This window comes from Pithys albifrons, chromosome 15, assembly GCF_047495875.1.
Source record: "Pithys albifrons albifrons isolate INPA30051 chromosome 15, PitAlb_v1, whole genome shotgun sequence".
NCBI lineage: Eukaryota > Metazoa > Chordata > Aves > Passeriformes > Thamnophilidae > Pithys > Pithys albifrons.
Genome location: NC_092472.1, coordinates 18922158 through 18939895, shown reverse-complemented (window position 1 = coordinate 18939895; position 17738 = coordinate 18922158). Strand labels below are relative to the sequence as shown.

Genomic DNA, 17738 nt, shown 5'->3' with positions numbered 1-17738 from the left:
CCTTGGTTAATGAGCAATAAAAAAATCACATTATGTGGTCCAGAGAGGAGCAGATGCACTGCCAGCTCCCGCCTGGCTCTGCTGCCCTGGGAGCTTTGTGTCCACAGAAATGGCTCGATTGGCTCCTTTCCCTTCTCCCTCTGCTAAAAACCATCACTGCAAAGCCCTGGCTGATGGCAGGATGGAGCCACCGAGAGCTGCCCCATGGAAAACCCCAGTGCTGAGCTCAGCTGAAGAGCCACAACCACCGGTTACAACATTCAAATGCAAATGGAAATTATAAACACTCACAGGGTAAACAGCACCACACTGAAGCCTGTAAAAATGCATTGCAGTAGCTCTACTTCCTATTTCCTTTTCCTCACAGCTCCACAAATAATAGCTCCAAAGGTCAGGGGGCTTTTCAGGACAGCTGCTGTAATCAGGCTGCTGCAGGGCTGCTGAGCGCTCAGGAGCCACTGCCCAAAGACCCACCACTCCACAGGATCATCCTTCAGGCTGGAAAAGCCCTCTGAGATCTGTGGCCAGAGCCCTGCAGATAGCAGAGTAAATATCTTACTCTTGCCGGCAGTCATAAAAATGTATTTTGTAGGAAGGCAATAAATGCCCATCTGGAGACAAAACACAACAGGAACATCAAAGGTTCATTTAAAATAGCTGAAGTATATGTTGGTCCACAGCTCAGTAATCCTTGGCAAGCAACTGGTGAGACGGCTTGGAGCCAGTGAGAGAGGCAGTATGAGGAAATGGGAACTGAAGCAGTATCTGTGATGGGAAAAGAGAAGTGGGTCGGATGTTTCTCAGCTGGTTTCACATCCAACCACCTCCTTTCACGCACCATCACTCCTGCTTTATAAGGGATGGGACAAGGAGAGGTTGGCACCAGAGCACAGCTTGCCCAGGGTATCAGGAAACCATTGCCCAGGGACTGACTCGTGGGGCACTTCTTGTGCAAAACCCTCAGGCTGTGAGCAGGGACTCTTGTGCTGGTTGTGGCTGTGGCATCTGCATTGCCTCCCTCACCGCCTGTGGGGGTGTGGGTTTGTTTTGGAATAGCCAAGTCCATGGGAGGGTTTATGTTTCTGCTTTCTTGTATTTACATATAAACAAACCACTTCAATGTATACCAGCTCCACATCAGCCAGCAGAACAAAGCCCCAGATGTATGCAGAGATACTGGGCTGGCTTTTATTCCTAACATCTCCACCCAGCAGGGACTCCCTCTTTCTTTCTATTGAAAATATTGGATGTACCTTATTTAAAGATACATTTGGAGAGGCTGTTTATTTCAAGTGTTTCCTCAGAACCAATTTTTAACTGGTATTTTCACCTATTGGCAGCTTTATAGAACCACGGAATGGTTTGGCTTGGAAGGAACCTTGAAAGCCCACCCAGTTCCAACCGCCCCCACGGACAGGGACACCTTCCCCATGACCATGTTCCTCAGAGCCTCATCCAGCCTGGCCCTGGACACTTCCAGGTCTGCCATGCAAGGTCTCACAGCACTGGAACACTGGGGGTCCTGTGCAGTGTCTGGGGGCTTCACCCAGAGCAGCCTTTTACCTTCCATCAAAGACAAACCTGGAGTCTCCATGACCATGAGCTGGGGCAAAATGTGTGGTGCAAAGCAGGAAAGCTGCAGAGCTGGAAGGGCAGGACCATGCAGGGCAATCAGAGCAGGACACATGGGTTTGTCCACCCAGCGAGAGCACAGCTCTGTGGGGACGCAGCAGTGCAGGAAGGGCTGAGCAGGACCTGAACTCGGGCTCTGTGTTGTGGCCCCAGCTTCAAACACAGAACAAGGTGATGCAATTCACCACAGGTTCATTTTTCATAATCTTTTATCAGAGTGGTTTAGAAACACCAGCAGAGTCTGGTGAGGAGTGGTGTGGTGACTGAACTCATCCTCACCTCGAAGCAGCCTGGGAAATACTAACCACAGACTTGAAGTCAACACATCCACAGCCACAGGGGTTTTATCTTTTTTTCTTTTTTTTCTCGTCTTTTTTTTTTTTAGCTCATCAGCCATGATACTTTTTATAACAGCATTTGTAACACTGCAGAAAAGAAGAACCGAAATTTCCAGAGGTGCATTTTATGCATTACAAAATAGGGTTTCCTCCACTTTCCTATTTTAAATTTGACTTTTGCTGTATTCCAGTAGAATACTCAGCTTAAAAGGAGCTCTATAATGGCATATATGACCTAATGTTACATGTATAAAGGAAAAATGACTCCTGCCAACACCTCTGAGGACATTCATATACTAAAACATGCATTCTCCGTTCCCAAAACATGTTTTATTTAAATTTATTTTTAACACCTTTAATTTTTAGTGCAGCAGCCACATAATCTCTAGATAGTATCTTACTAGTGTATAGTACTATACTTTAGGATAATAAACTTTTTGGGAGTTGCACAGATAGGTAAGTGAGGACGCAGAGCCTGATATGAGACAACTAGTCCCTGGTTCAAACCTCCTTAACACAGTCTAACAGGCCCAGAAAAACCAAATAATTAAGATACAATTATATACATTCATGTCCCCATATATCTATGGGAATATGAGATTTATTGTTCTAAGACAGAAAAGCCAATTTCTAATGCATCAGGTGGTTCCAGGAAGGCCAAGAGATGCCCTGAAGAGAGGAATTAAAGTGGGATGGATTAGTTCAGCAGAGGTTGGGCTTTATTTCCTGTTGGCAGAGGAGGCCCTTGCTGGGGGCTCCTGACTTCGAGCATTTGGCCACTGAAGCCCAGAGATGGTCTGATAATGATCTTGGTCAGGTCAGAGTCTGCAAATCAGTGAAGACAAATCACACCGATGTGTGAGCAAGGCCAAACCTCTGACAGCCAGACAATGGAGGTGGAAAACATCCTTCATCCCATTCCAGCACAGCTGGGTGCCAAGGTGGGTGGCTGGTTCCATCCAAATGATCCACTCCCACACTCCTGGAGTGCCAACATTCCCAAAGCTCTGACATGGAGCACCATGGGCTCTGTCCTGGCTGCAGGACGCACAGGAAATGCCAAAATCAAGAGAGGAATCTTTACCAGTTGCAGAGCACGTGGCTGCAAAGCTCAGCTCGGATTCAGGACCAACTGACACATCTTTATTGCACTTCTCCTGTGGTGTCCCCTTGTCACCTCAGACTCCCAAGTGAGAGCTGTCCCACCACGGCTGGAGCTTTGGGCGTGCAGAGCATCCTCTGCTGCTCCATGAGAACCACAGCGCAGCTTCCAGGAGGGGAGGGTGCCCTGCCTGGCCTTCATCCTGTGCCTCTTCAGCCACAAACCACGTACCAATGCTGTAAGGAAAGGGACAATGTTAATATATTGAATACTACTGTATTTCTACATCAACTTACAGAAAGTATTCCTTCTTTGCCAAAGTGTATTCATTTCTTCACGTGTTGCTGCTCACTCTCCCTGCAAGTGTGTATATAAACATGTATTTACCACACTGGCCTAAAGGCAGCTGCCAGATGTTACCTGGGATATGTTTTATCTTCTGCCACTGACACTTCTGCCTACACCCTCCCATCTCACAGCCTTATTCTGGCTACATCAGAATTACCCATATTCCTATTTCATAAGTTAGTTATCCTGTACAAAGATCAGTTATTTATCCATACAAAATGTTTAGAGATGAAAGGCAACATGCCAGTCAGGGACAGGACAGCCTTGAAGACTCAGAGCTGCACTGCCTGTAAAAATGGCTGATGACAGCAGATGGACTTTCCTCAGCCACAAGGTACACAAAGTATATCCTGTAATTTCCTTACAATTATTATTTTTTGCTGGTTGAGGTAGTTCCTTCAACAGTAACGAAAAGAAAAAGTAAGAAATAGCTGCTGTGAACTCCAGGACAAGCCCTTGCAGGAGCTTTATCACCTCTCCCCCAGTTATAATATGCTGGGACTCACTCCTGCATTGTCCTGGGAAGAGCTGCACTCTTATCCTGGATTTACAGGGCTTCACACCGTGTTTAGGCTGAATGTCCCTGGACAACACGCATGGCTGGTGACAGTCCTACTTGTTTATGCACCTACAGGAAAGCCACAGAGACTGGCATTGCTCCCATGGCATCTGCCACCTGCACCTCGTCCCCACCAGCGCTGGAGACTGGCAAGGAACAGCTCATGAACACACAGGAATCCCTCAGCTGCATCAGGAAACAAGATGAAATCAAATACTTTAATGTGCAGAGCATTGTTTGCCTCAAATAACTAAAACAAATGTTGAAATAGGAGTTGTTTGGGACTCTCTCACCTCAGCAGTTTTGCTTCAGAAAGCATGAGTTAGATCAAAAGGGAATTTCCCACAAGTGTACTTGAATTTTGCTTGAATCACCCCATATAAAAACAAAATGAAAATAAAATATTTCAGTTGTTTATTTAAAAAAAATCCCGAGACACCCTGCCCAGTTTTGGTGTTCAGGAGCACCATGGTGGGTGATTGTTCCCAGAGTGGGCTCATGGAGACCCTTCTATGCTGTAATTGGAAAGGGTGACAAAACCCCTGAACATTTGGATATTCAGCTTCATACCTGACAAATTCTTTTCCCTCCACTAATGCCCAGTAGCTCACTCATGAGGCAGGAAAAGGAGAAAGCATTGAGACCAACAGTGACACAGCACCACTAGTACTAACAAGTTGAGTCCCAGTCATTATGTCAAAATTTCCTGTGCAGATTGTGTTCCATTGCTTATGGTGTTGGTTTTTTAAAAGTTGATGCAATCACCTTTTGAGCCCATCTAAAGACAAGCCAACAAATGTGAGCTGACCTCCAAATCCAAGCTGAAGTCCAAACGTGCCAGCTGTTAAGACAGGTGAATTCCTCAGTGCAGACTGAGCCCTCCCCATGAGCTGTGGCACCACGTTTCTCTGTCACCCCCTGCCCCTCCCAGTGCAGCAGCAGCCACAGTTCTCTCAAGCTTTTCTCACCACCAGCCCAGTTTTCAGAGCTATTTTTGGCACCACTGCTCTGCACCAGCCAAGTTCTCAGACATATTTGCGTGATCTTTTAGAACTTCCTCCAACTAGTGTTTTATTTTTTATTCCATCCTGAGCTCAACATTTTTACTCTTCCCAGGTCAACCAGAAGGCATCTTGCCTTGGCATCGTTCCTATCTGCCTGGCCCAGTCACAGCAGTTTTTATGATCAGTGCCAGCTCCTCAGTGGGTGGAACAGAGTGGGAGGAGGGGACATGACTTATTTTGTAAAAGCTTATCAAAAACTTGCTGTAGAGCAAACTCAGCCCCTTCAGAGCTAAAAGGACAAGGATTTGGGTGATTCCCAGTGGAAGGCAGCTGTCTGCTGGGTGCCTGCTTTGCAGACTGAAGGCAATGGAGGGTCCTGAGGGTCAAGGGCATCACCAGAAGACAAAAAAAGCCATTATCCCATCCCACTCTACTCAATGCTTGCCAGGCCACACCTGGAATGCTGTCTTCAGTGTGGTCCCCACAATACAAAACAAGATGTGGACAGGCTGGAGAGGATCTAGAAAAGGTGGTCCAAGGACCAGGAAGTTGCTGTAAGTGCTGGATACTTTTGTAATTCAGCTGGTCATGGTGCTGAGCCATCTTGTCTTGAGGGTGCTTTTACCAAGAGAGGTTAAACCAGATGATTCTTGAGAGCCCTTCCAACATGGGATTCTGTGATTCTACTTTTCTTCCCATTCCTATTTTTCACTCCCATCTGAGCCTGCACTGGGGTCCCTGTCCTGCTGAGACTTCACTGAGCACCTGGGGTGTGCCAAGGCTGTGAGGTGCTGAACGTGGAGGGAACGGGGAGGAAATGGCACTGGGGGGTGTCAGTGCAGAGGCACCATGAGCAGACACACCAACAACCACACCAACAACATCCTGCCAAGCTCCTGACAGAAAGCTCCATTCACTGACAGCCCTGCAGATCCCCAGGGTGAGCCCTGTGGTACTCACAAGGTCCATGCCAGTCTGGGATGCCCCTCAAGCGAGGGCAGACATCACACTGTCCATGCTGGTACCCTAAGGAAGCACCAGGCACAGGCTGGGAGCAGGCTGGAGGTGCCAGTGCTACTGGGACATCCTGTGCCAGTGCCTCACCACCCTGACAAGGAAGAATACTCAGTGACATTATTTTGGGCCCTGCAGCTCCTAAGCCAGGCTCAGCTCCCGGCCCCAGGCAGGGCAGGGCTGCAGCAGGGACAGGACACAGCCAGCAGCTACTGCAGCCCTGAGGAAGAGCTGAGTCAGCCTCAGCACATGATAAACTGTTGAATGATATTTTCAGTTTCTTCTGGTTCTAATAGAAATGCAGCTGTGGAGAAATCACATGATGCCATGCCCTCCCAAGAAAATCCCAGATGGATATGCATCATTTGGAGTAAAACCCATCCTCTCCCTTATTACCCAGTTACCTTAAAATGTTAATTGCAGCATTTCTCAATAGCAAATGCAATTCCTAAGCTCCTGTTTTCCAGGATAGCCCAGACACCAAGTGAGGGCAGAGCTGAGGATGAGATGAGCTCTTGTTCAGAGCACCCCACGAGCAGGGAGACCTCAGCCCTGTAGCTCTGAAGGTGCACAAGAAAGTAAGAGCCAACTCCAGGGCAATGCCATGAGAACAATTAACCAGAAATGGGAAGGAGTTAACCACAGAAAGATGCCTTTGGTGCTTCCTGCCAGGATTACAAATGCCAGCAGGGGAATCAATGCATCACTGAAGCCCCCACTGGCTTCACAGCATTTGCTCCTTTATCTGTAGCACTTTGCCAAGTGAGCCTGATCCAGCCCCCAGCCAGTCCTGATCCCACACCTGCACAGATGCTTTCCTGGACATCTTGCAGGTCTGTTTCTGTTTTTCAGCCTTTCCACTCTTTTTCAGAGCTTACAATCTCTGTGCATGCCATGGCCCAAAGCCCTGACTCTGAAGCACCACAGGCATTTTTTTGCACCTCCTCTTTTGTGCTCAGCATCAGCTCCTGTTAGAAATTCCCAACAATTCCCAGAAGTTTCCAAGTAGTTGCCACTTCTGCAGGCAAGACATGATGGGCAACAGCTTGTTCCTTGGGGCTGTTGGAAGAGCTGCCAGTGGTGCCCATGGGTGGAGCACACCCAAAACTTTCCCATTCCCACCTTTCCCATGTAACAAACCCTTTCTTTCCAATTCTCTTGAGAATTTCTGTAGGAATAATGTTTCATCTCAGGAACACCTGAGTATCTGTTATCACTGATTCATTCTAGCAGTTAAATTAAAACAACAAAGCAAAGCTGAGAGTGTGGGAAAACCTTGGCTGCCTGACTATCTGCCTAAGAAACTCAGATAATTTCATTCACCTTAATCATCTGAATCAACAATATGATGAAGGTCATGGGGGGAACTGCTCAACATCAACAGGAAGCCCAAACATGCTTAAAGCAGATTAGGATCAGGAAACGTGCCACTATTTGCTTTTCCTCTCTGTCCTGTACTTCCATCACCTCTAAATCAGAAACACTGACATTTTTCCAAGCCTACAGTTGCATTCTAAACACTCCATTAATGATTATTGAGAGGTTCAGGAGAGCCAGAGCCCTGGGAAGCACCGAGGTCAGTGTGAGCTTGGGCTGCAGGATTCCTCTGTGGGCAACCCTGGGTGCAAAATAAGCTCCAAACCAGGGGAGGGAAGTGCTCTGGAAACAAATGAGAAAGGCAAAAAGCTACAGCAAACTACCTCAGAGGGTGTCCCAAATATCCCTTTTCCAATTTATTATTGCATGGGTTGTTAGAGATCCATAAGGGAGGGATTTATTTCCCCCTCACTACCTGGAAGTCAGAATTACATTTCTTCCTGTTGCTGGAGTTTGGGACAGGAAAAGATACTCCACATGGCAGCTGGAAGGATTATTACAGGGTCAAAATAGTAAGACTAAATTAAAGCTAAATTATATACATAAGACTCGGAAATGTTGGCTGTAGCACAACTGCAAACCCAAACTGTGAGGTGCATTTGTTAAATAATCATAATTAAATTAAATATATCTCCATTAGCAACTTATTATGCTGTAGAGCAGGATGGTTCAAATTTTTATGAATGCATTCTTTACATCAGAGTAGTCTCTGTGTACTCAGCCCAGCAGTCAAAATTATGATTGCTATTAGGCTGCAATTAATTGGGTATGAAGCACTCTGCCCACTTCGTTGTGTAAGCACCAGAACAAGCCAAAACTTTGCTGCCAATCTGCCTTTTCACTTGCAGCCATTATTTGCATTCCAGGAAAGTTCCCTGGGTGATATTTCTCATGTTCAGTGGGTTAAGCTCTGCTGCAGCTTCCCGTGACAGAACTAAAACCCTCCAGCTTTGCCAGTGTGCTGGCACAGGGTGCACACTCCAGCCTTGCTTGGCCTGAGTTGTTTCTTTACCCTGAACACCCCAAAACTGCCCCTCAGCTCTGCACGTCTGTGCTGCTTCCCCCTGATTTATGGGAAGCAATATTTTACATCCTGATGACTCAAGGCTCACACAGCACATCGTAACTCCTTTTTTATGGCACAGTGACCCTTTACCTGGCCCTCCACCCCGCAGGGTTAAGGTGACTGTGGACACTCCTTAACCCAGTTATCCAGTGACAGCACGGGGTTCTGCTGACCCACACAGGCACACACAGCTATCTCCAGCTCCCTGTGTGCACTGAGCTCTCTCTCATTCCCTTAGTGTCAGGTTTTCCAAGTTACACTGAAGCCATACAGGATTTGATTATGCACTCCAAGATACAACAGCAATAACAACTGATCACGGGAGCAGGAATCAATCACCCAGCAGTGGAACCCCATGTTTACCTCCTCACCTGCCTCCTGCCAGCTCTCTGTGCTTGCATCATCATCAGAGAGTCATAAACACAGAGTGGTTTGGATTGGAAGGGGCCTTAAAGCTCCTTCAGTGCCACCCCCTGCCACGGGCAGGGACACCTTCCACTGTCCCACGGTGCTCCAAGCCCTGTCCAGCCTGGCCTGGGACACTTCCAGGGATGGGGCAGCCACAGCTTCTCTGGGTAACTTGTGACAGATCCTCCCCATCCTTAACAGCGAGAATTTCTTCCCAATGTCCAATCTAACCCTGTCCTCTGGCAGTTTGAAGCCATTCCCCCTTGTTATATCACTCCATGCCCCTGTCAAGAGACCCCTTCAACTTTTACATTTGCTGATCAGCTTCAAACCAGCATTAAAGGCAACAACGGATACTGCTACTTTTTTTTTTCCTTTGTTTTTTAAATTTCCTTAGCAGGGTGTGTCCTCCAAGATCATAATACTGACAAAGGAAAGTTTCTCTAGCAGGGACTGGGTCCTCAGGGCTGTCTGTGCTCTGCAACACGATCTGTTCTTAGAAACGCCACAGCCAGGAGGAAACCAGACACGTTCGCAAACGGGTCCAAATCAAACATGTCAACATTGCAAGCCCCAACAAACAAAAACTCACTTGAAAGCTACAATCCTTCCTGCTGAAGGCCACAAAACAGTCACGTTCTAGGGCTCACCTTCCCCGGGTGAAAAGAGCCTGAGTGTCCCCAGCCACCAGTGCCCAGCCTGCACCAGCAGCACCAGTCTGGCTCCTGCACTGGGGCCACACTGCACACTGGGATGGCAAAACTCCCCTTGGACATGCTCAGGGGCACAAACACAGCTGCAAGGTCTGCCAGGTAACCCAGCCTTGCAACTGAGTGCACTTATAAGGTGCTCTGACAAGTCTGGCTCTGTGTCTCCAGTGTCATGGGGACCTGGATGCTCCACTCCAGCATAACTGCCCTCTGATGGGAAGCAGGGCACAGGGAGAAGGGAACAGGGTGCCTCTGATTTGACATGGACACCCAAGACTAGGACTCCTACAGCCCCCCAGCAGCAGCTACAGATACAACTCCCAGTACTCTACCTGTATTACTGACATAAAAGAATAGTCTCAGCCACCAGGGATTTTTTTTCTTTTTCCCTCATCATGTTTCCAAGGCAAAAGAACAAACATTATCAAGCACATTTGCTGACTGTGATAGAGAAAAATCCTGTCACTGAACACTCACACAGGTTTTGTTGTCCCTTGCTCTGTGTAAGCCCTTAGTTCTAAAAGAAGGAAAGCAGACAGGATAAATTACAGAGGAAGATGTACATCAACAAATAGATAAATTTGTTTCTTCCCAAAACTGTCTCGATTCTGTTTATACTGGCTGGGAAACAGCATCCTCTGTTCTCCTTGAACAAGAAACAACCCCCAGGCTAATGATGACATTCCCGTATCAAGGTCACAGGCCTGGTTTGGGTGCAGCATGCACTGAATGTTGGAGCCAGGGCAGAACTCAAAACCTTATTTCAAATGCTCTGAGGATCAACAATTAAAATATTTTGCTGAACTGGAGAAAAAGCACTTAGGGAATGTTTTCCTCTCAAAAGGAAGGAGAAAAGCTTGTGGCTGGTCTTGATACTCTTGCAGAGGAAGTGGCAGGGCGAGCTGTGCTGCAGCACAAAGCTCCTCTCCACCCGGGTCAAACCGGGACTTTGCTCCATGTCCTTCGGGCTCCACCCAAGCAGGAAGGAGGGCAGTTAAAAGGGAGAAGGGATGGCTCACTGCTCAAACCAGTCTGCAAAAGCAAAAGTTGTTTCCCAGCTGAGAAACTCACCTGGGGTGTCAGTGCCTTAAAATAGCAGCTGTGACTGCAGCGCAAACAGGGCACTCCCGTGCCGGGGATGCAGGCAGGGTGACAACCCTTCCTTGCTTAGAACCCAACCTAAACCTCCCCTGGCACAACCTGTGGCCATTTCCTCTTGTCCTATTGCTTGTTACCTTGGAGAAGAGACTGACCCCCCATGTCTCCACCCTCCTTTCAGGGAGCTGTAGGGAGCAAGGAGGTCCTCGCTGAGCCTCCTTTTCTCCAGGCTGAGCCTCACCAGCTCCCTCAGCCACTCCTCATTGGACTTGTGCTCCAGATCAACCTCCGGGTCCATTGTCCTTCTCTGGACATGCTCCAGCACCTCAGTGTCTTTCTTGTCATAAGGGGCCCAAAACTGAACGCAGGATTCAAGGTGTGGCCTCACCAGTGCCCAGCACAGGGCAACAGTCACTGCCCTGCTCTCTGCACAGCAGGAGCTGGTTTTATTTGCATTGTATATTTGATATAAATTAAAGTTCTGTTGGAGCCAGCTCTTCCAAAGCTCCTTCAAGTGCTGAAGGTCCTCCCATGTGGATGCTTGTTATCACCAGGCTCCCACACACTGCACTCTTATTAACCACAACACTTGTCCAGAGGAAGATGATGCAACAACTGCATGGGAAATGTCAGCTATTTTGTACAATGCTGTTTATTGTTTCAGAAAAGAGATTTTCAGAATGGAATGGTCACTGCCATGTTTACTTACCTCCTCAAGAAGGCTTTTGGCTGTGCCTTTTCTTTCCTGTAAGGGAGGGGAAAACATCAGGATGCGAAAATTAGTGCATGTCAGTGCAGCAGAGAAATGAAGCAGGACTGGTCCTGACCCAGCTCCAGCTCTGGCTTCTCCCGGGGGCTGAACTCCAAGGGTTGAGCAGATAAAACAATCCGTTTCTCTATCTAATCTCAGCTGCATTATCTCAGCACAAACACACAGTTGGTTTCTCCACTGCTCAGTTAAACTCCCTCTCGGTGCTGCCTGGGGTGCAGACAGGGCTGGGGGAGCTGGTCCATCCTCCACTGGCATTGCTGGCAGGGGTGGCATTGCTCTCTCCCAGGAAAGGAACTTTGACCCTTGTAAATAACTCATTTGGAATTAAAAAGTCTGCCTGCTTTCTTTTCTGTAACTTCCAGTTACCCTTCTCTCAGAAAGGGCCTAGAAACAGTTCAGCTTCAGCAGCTCCAGCCAGGGCCACCATCACTGACCTCATGCCATGACCACATTCCATCACACATCAACAGAGAACGGATGCAGCGGGATTTGGGCTGCTGAGGACAAACATTCCTGCAGCATCTCACGGGCTGGTCCAGATGGGCAGGGATGGTGACAGTCTAACTCAGGCACACTGACACCTTGGTAAAACCAATTTCAGAAAGGCCAGTTCGGTGCTTCCCATCAGGGGGTGTCACTGCCTAAAGAGGCCTGGGGGTAGTTAGAAGGCTGCAATTAGCAGGCAGCAATTAGCAGGCAGCAATTAGCAGGCTGGTGGCAGGACCATGCAGCCTGTCCCTCAGCATCACGGCTCAGCAGGACTGGGGCAGGGTGAAGCCCAGGACTTGTGCATCTTTGGTCTCCAAGGATCACAGCTCACATTCCCCAGGAAGGAGCAATGCCATTTTTTAAGCCTGTAGGTAAACAAAAAAAAAACAGTCTTTAGGTGTTCAGAGTACAACTAAAGCTTTTCAACTGGCGTTACAGGAAACCCAGACAAGAGAGGGCAAAAGCTCAAAGTTTGTCACCTCCAAATCTCCCTATTCTGCACCTTTCACCATCAGACGGTGCAAAGGCAAAAAGCTGTTTTATCTGTGGAACCATGAGCTGCTGAGCCACGGCCAGGGGTCGGCAGCCACCTCTGATCCACCCAGCACTGTGCGAAGAGAACATGGTATTTAAGACGATTCCTTTCCTGTTACACACTGGGAGAACTGGTCTTGCAGCCCTTCAGTCGTGCTCATTTGCTGATGGAAAACAAGGTGTTTGTAAGGGAAAGCCAGTAAGTGGATTCTATTCAGCTTAATAACTGTGTTAATTGTAGGAGATGAGCACCATTTAAGTTGTATAACTACAATCTCCTTAAGTAGGGTTCACTTAAAACAAAGTATCTCACTCCTGAAACCACTTTTTCTTCAGCAGCAGGTCGGTGTCCCACCCAAGAGCTGGCAGAGGTAAAGAGAGAGCGGGAGCTGCCTCGAGGCTCTTCACCACAACCACGAAGGTCAATAAAGTCCCACAAGGCGCTCCCTTTTCTCCAGGGACACGGTCTCAGCTGGGCAAGGCGTATTTGGGCAGAATAAGTGTAAACTGGGGACACATTTTGCTAAAATGGATGTAAAGGCTCTGTAAGGCAAAGGGGGCTGTCCCAAGCAACTCTGAACTCACTGAGAACTTTTACCAGCAGCTTAATTGCCACTCAGGTGAGGACACCCGACATCTCCATTGCCTGTTTCTTCCATCAAATCCACCTGCAGTTTTTCACCAGACTCGGCCAACATCTGCTCTCCTGCAGGCCCCTCTTCTGCATCTCTTCTACAAATAACCCCTTCCAGGTTCCCTCCTCTCTCCCAGGCACCAGAGCTCCGCCTGCATTTGCTGCCCAGCGATCTCCCCACAATGCTCTAGAGCACTTATGTATTGAGAAACCTGAAGCATTTAAAAAATGACTATATTTGCTGTTTTGAAGCTGTTGCAGCTGAGCTGGGTCCAGGACAGGGCTGTGTCTGGCAGAGGTTCATGCGTGCCTGAAGCGATAAGTGCTGCTGCTGCAGGAGCCCGAGATGGGACAGGAAAGGGTGGGATGGGTGTCAGAGACAGAACAAGCCACGACAAACACGAGGCAGGAGCCTGGAACTCCTGATGAACCAGAGAGGCTGCCAAGGGGACTGCAGAACTCTGGGGTCACGAAGGAGAAAAGCCCCCCGGAGCTGCCTGGCACATGTCACGAGTCGCAGAGAGACACAGATCCAGAGCCAGTTGTGTTTTTCCTGGTTTTATCCATCTTCCTTTCCAGCCATGCTGCAGCTCTTTGCTGTCACACCACAGACCTGAACCTGATCTCCAGCCCTGGGGACAAACTCAACACGGGGGTGCAGCCAGTGGTTTGGCTGGTACCCTGTGAAAGGGTCCCAACTTGGAGATGTGGCTCCCACCCTCCAGCTCAAAGCCCCTGCTGAAGGCTGATTGTGGCTCCTAGAGATAAAAAATGGGCAACAACAAAATGGATCCATGTCCAGGCTTTGAGAACAGGGGGCTGGCACCAGGGAGTTGGCACCCTAAGGGTAGGAAAGTCCTTGTGGGCACAAGTTTGGAAAGGGCTTAGGGAGGATGGCATAGACTCCCTCGTGCCTGTCAAAGAGCACAGCTATTGTGTACAGCAAATATTGGGATTAAATTGAAACACAGAAACATTCTGTCGAGGACGAGGGACAACTGCCAGCTGCCCTTTCCACAGGTGAGAGAAAAGGAGGTAAGTAAAATGAAGTGCAGGGAAGGGCAAAGGGACTGGCAGCAAACCACAAGTGCATCCATGCACTCAGAAAAGCTCTGGCACAGGACTTTGATTCCAGAATGGTAAAACAGAGCTCAGTGCATTCATTTCTTTCTGACAGTTCTGATAGGACCAGCAGCTCTCTACCTGAGATGTTCCTCCAAGACCTCTTGGAGCTGCTGCTCCTCTCCCAGGCTCCTGAGGACCTGGAAGCTCTTCAGGGTGCCCAAGTCCCCCATAAGCAGAAAGTGTTGGGGTCTGTCAGCTGAGCCTCTCTCACAAACCCCTCCCTTTCAGACCTCCTCCAGATGCAGAGTCTGCTCTGACCTGTCAGGCAATGGCAGGTGTCTCCAATCTCTGAGAGCACATGGAGTGTGTGACTGTGGGGCCTCCTTGGCTGAACTTTGAGCATCTTCTCTCACCTCTGAACCTCATTCAACACCTCCACATGCTCAGGCTCTACAGGCTCCATATCCTCACCCTTGCGCCAGGCACTCAGAGAATCCTTCCCAGGGGAGTTGGTACTGATAATCACACTGGGGGATGGAAAGGGAAGGCAGGAGAGGAGCCTGCATGGCCTTTGGTCCACATCATCCTTGAGCAGTGCTGATGTGACCATGGCTGGTTCTCATTGCTGCAGACAGCTGAGTTCACCATCAGGGCAGTGTAAGGGCAGTATCAAGTGGTGGTCGCTTCTGTCTTGTCTTGAGTGGACATTCCCCACCACCACGGCCAGGAGGGATGGCAGCACAGGGGCTGGGACAGCAGGGACCCCTGGCAGCCACCAGCGAGCCACCAGCACGTTCAGAGACACTGCAGGGTAAGGCAGTCAGAGGTGGAGCCCAGCAAGGGATGCAACAATTCGTGCTGCCACCCAGAACTCCACCCAGCCTGCCAGGGGCTGCTCCGGGGCAGCTCCTCTAGCCAGCACCCAGGGCCACCTGCAGGTCCCGCGGGTGCCACTGCCCTCTGCAGTCCCCAGAGGAACACGCAGCTCACCTCCACACAGGACATCCCTTCTGTCCTCTCCTCCCATCCTTTCCTCACGTGGGCTTCCTTACGAAATTCCAGTCCAGAAGATAAGTCATCCAAAGAAAAATGTTTACCCACAGTGGGGACATCAGGATCAGCACTGGGGGAAGGAAGGTCCCTGTCCCGTGCATTGCCCCAGAGTGTTTGTCTGACCCTGCAGCCTGGCAGTGCCTGCAGGGTACCTGTGCTAGGTCCATACCTGGGGCCAGCACGTGCCCTCTGTTTCAAAGCGAGCAAATGTGAACATGTGAGCTCGCACTGACAGCCAGGCCAGTGGTGGGAGCAGGGGCTGGACACAGCCTGCCTTTCCAGGCACCTCCTTGGCTGGGGGGGATCTGCAGCACCCATTTCTGCTCGCTCAGACACCCTTTGCAGGAGAAGCTGAAGGGTGTTGCTTGCTCTTCACTAGCCCGCTGATGGACTGGGGGAAAGGCAATTCCTGGGCATGGCCTCAGCTGGTCCGTGTTGAGGGTTCTGTTCTCAAAGGGAAAACAAAGATCACAGCTGTTGCTAAAGGAACAAACAATTTCATGTGCCAAGGTACAGGGAAGGCCTGGGGCACTCAGCTCCACAGCAGCTGCCTCTGGGGACCCTGTCATCACCAGTCTCCATCCTCAGCAACTCCTAGTCTAGTCTTAGTCCAGACTCAGCCTTACTCCAGCTCATACAATTCCACTGATCTCGGCTAAATCCACATCTATTTCTCAGCCTCTTGAGGTTCCTGACCTTGACCTATTCTCCTTGCTCTGGCTCCACCAGCAGCAGTGTGTACCAGAGCTGCAATGAGTACTTGACTTGAGATAGACTAGAAGGATATCAAGCTTATAGTTTATTATAATTTGTGCATATCAGTTTATATTTGGGCAACAGCTCTTTACACAATCTCTTCTCCTTTCCCAGATATAATTTCCTTGCTGGAGCTGAGAGGGAGGCTGGGTGGGCAGTGCTGCTCCAAGGAAAGTTCACCAGAACTACAGCCCTCTGACAGCCAAGGGTCAGTCCTGGCCTCCCTCTTGGCTGGAAGAAAATAAAGGAATACAGAAAGGAAAGCCAAGCTGAGGCTGACATCCAGGACGGAACATTTTCAGCTCAAATAACTGAGGCTGGCAGAGAGTTATAAGCAACTGGAAACTCAAAAATAGGAACTTACAGTGGGGTAAACTGACCCATCAGAGCACTGGGCATCAGGCAGAGACCTGCAGTTCAGGGAACACATGCACCACAGAGACATCCCAAACACAATCCCAGAACCACTGAATGGTTTGGGTTTGAAGGAACATTAAAGCTCATCCAGTGCCACCCCCTGCCCTGGGCAGGGACACCTTGCACCGTCCCAGGTTGCTCCAAGCCCCTCCCAAACTGGCCTTGGACACTGGCAGGGATGGGGCAGCCACAGCTGCTCTGGGCAGCGTTTTACTACCTCTAAGTGATAAATACATGTAAAGAACAGTCTTTCAGAGGCTCCAACGGGAGCTCACAACACCCGGCCGTGGGGCGCAGGACGCGGCGGGACCCGGGGGCGGCCGGAGCGGGGGCAGAGGGGGCTTCACCCCCGGCCCACGCCGACCGGGCAGTGCCCGCCCCCACCTCGCACCTGCCCGCGGAGCAGCAGGAGGAGGAGGAGGAGGATGGCAGATCCAAGAGACCGGGAAGGAACCCGGCGGCAGCTGCTGCTCCATCCCCGCTGCCTCCCCGCAGCCCCTTCGCGGGGCATCCCCGCCCCTCTGCCCTCCCGGACCCGGCTCCTCTTACCCTTCTCATCGCCCCCGGCCCCGCTCCGGCCGCGGCCCCGCTCCGTGTGACGGCGCCCGGCGCTTTCGCTTTCCCTTTGCGGCGAAGGAGGGGCGGCCGGGGCCGCCCCCGGGCAGGGGCTGGGGCGGGGGCAGCGCGGGGGTCCGGCGGGGGTAGGGGGGACTGGCCCAGGGCAGGGGGCACGGCAGGCGAACCAGCAGGGACTGGGGGCACGCCGGGGCTGGGGCAGAGCGGGGAGCCCGGCCGGGGCAGGGGGCACGGCTGGGCTGCGGGCAGAGCGGGGGGCCCGGCCGGGGCAGGGGGCACGGCTGGGCTGCGGGCAGAGCGGGGGGCCCGGCCGGGGCAGGGGGCACGCCGGGGCTGGGGCAGAGCGGGGAGCCCGGCCGGGGCAGGGGGCACGGCTGGGCTGCGGGCAGAGCGGCTTCTCCAGCATCCCATGACCCGTCCATCCCTTCCCCTGCGCCCGCCCGCGATGCTCCCCTGCCCTCCCCGCCCCTGCAGCAGCGCAGGTGAGGAGGCACCGAAGGCACCAGCCACGTAGATGTGGCACTTGGGGACACAGTTCAGTGCTGGGCTGGGCAGTGCTGGGCTAACAGCTGGACTCGATGATTCTGGAGGGCTTTCCCCACCTGAGCGGTTCTGGGAGCCCCTGTAGTTCCCACAGGGTGATTCACCTCTTGGAGTAGAAGCACTCGGAATAACGGGGGGGACTTTTGTCTATTGGAAAGCTGCGGTCCCACAACAGCAGAGCTCCCTCTGACCAACCCTTCTCTGCAGCTTGAGCAGGAGCCACAGAACTCTGGTGCCTTGGGT

General features: G+C 50.7%; 1 long non-coding RNA gene across 2 annotated transcripts; it reads right to left on the bottom strand.

Annotated features, from left to right (window-relative positions):
• Positions 1–1599: 1599 nt before the first annotated feature.
• Positions 1600–17010, bottom strand: LOC139679091 (uncharacterized). Of its 2 annotated transcripts, none has more exons than XR_011699132.1 (3): positions 16926–17010; positions 11366–12282; positions 1600–3308 (listed from the first exon to the last, which is right to left on the bottom strand). It is a non-coding gene; the product is annotated as an uncharacterized lncRNA (long non-coding RNA). The 2 variants fall into 2 exon arrangements; XR_011699131.1 differs by having other exon boundaries at positions 11366–11401.
• Between the last annotated feature and the right edge of the window lie 728 nt (positions 17011–17738).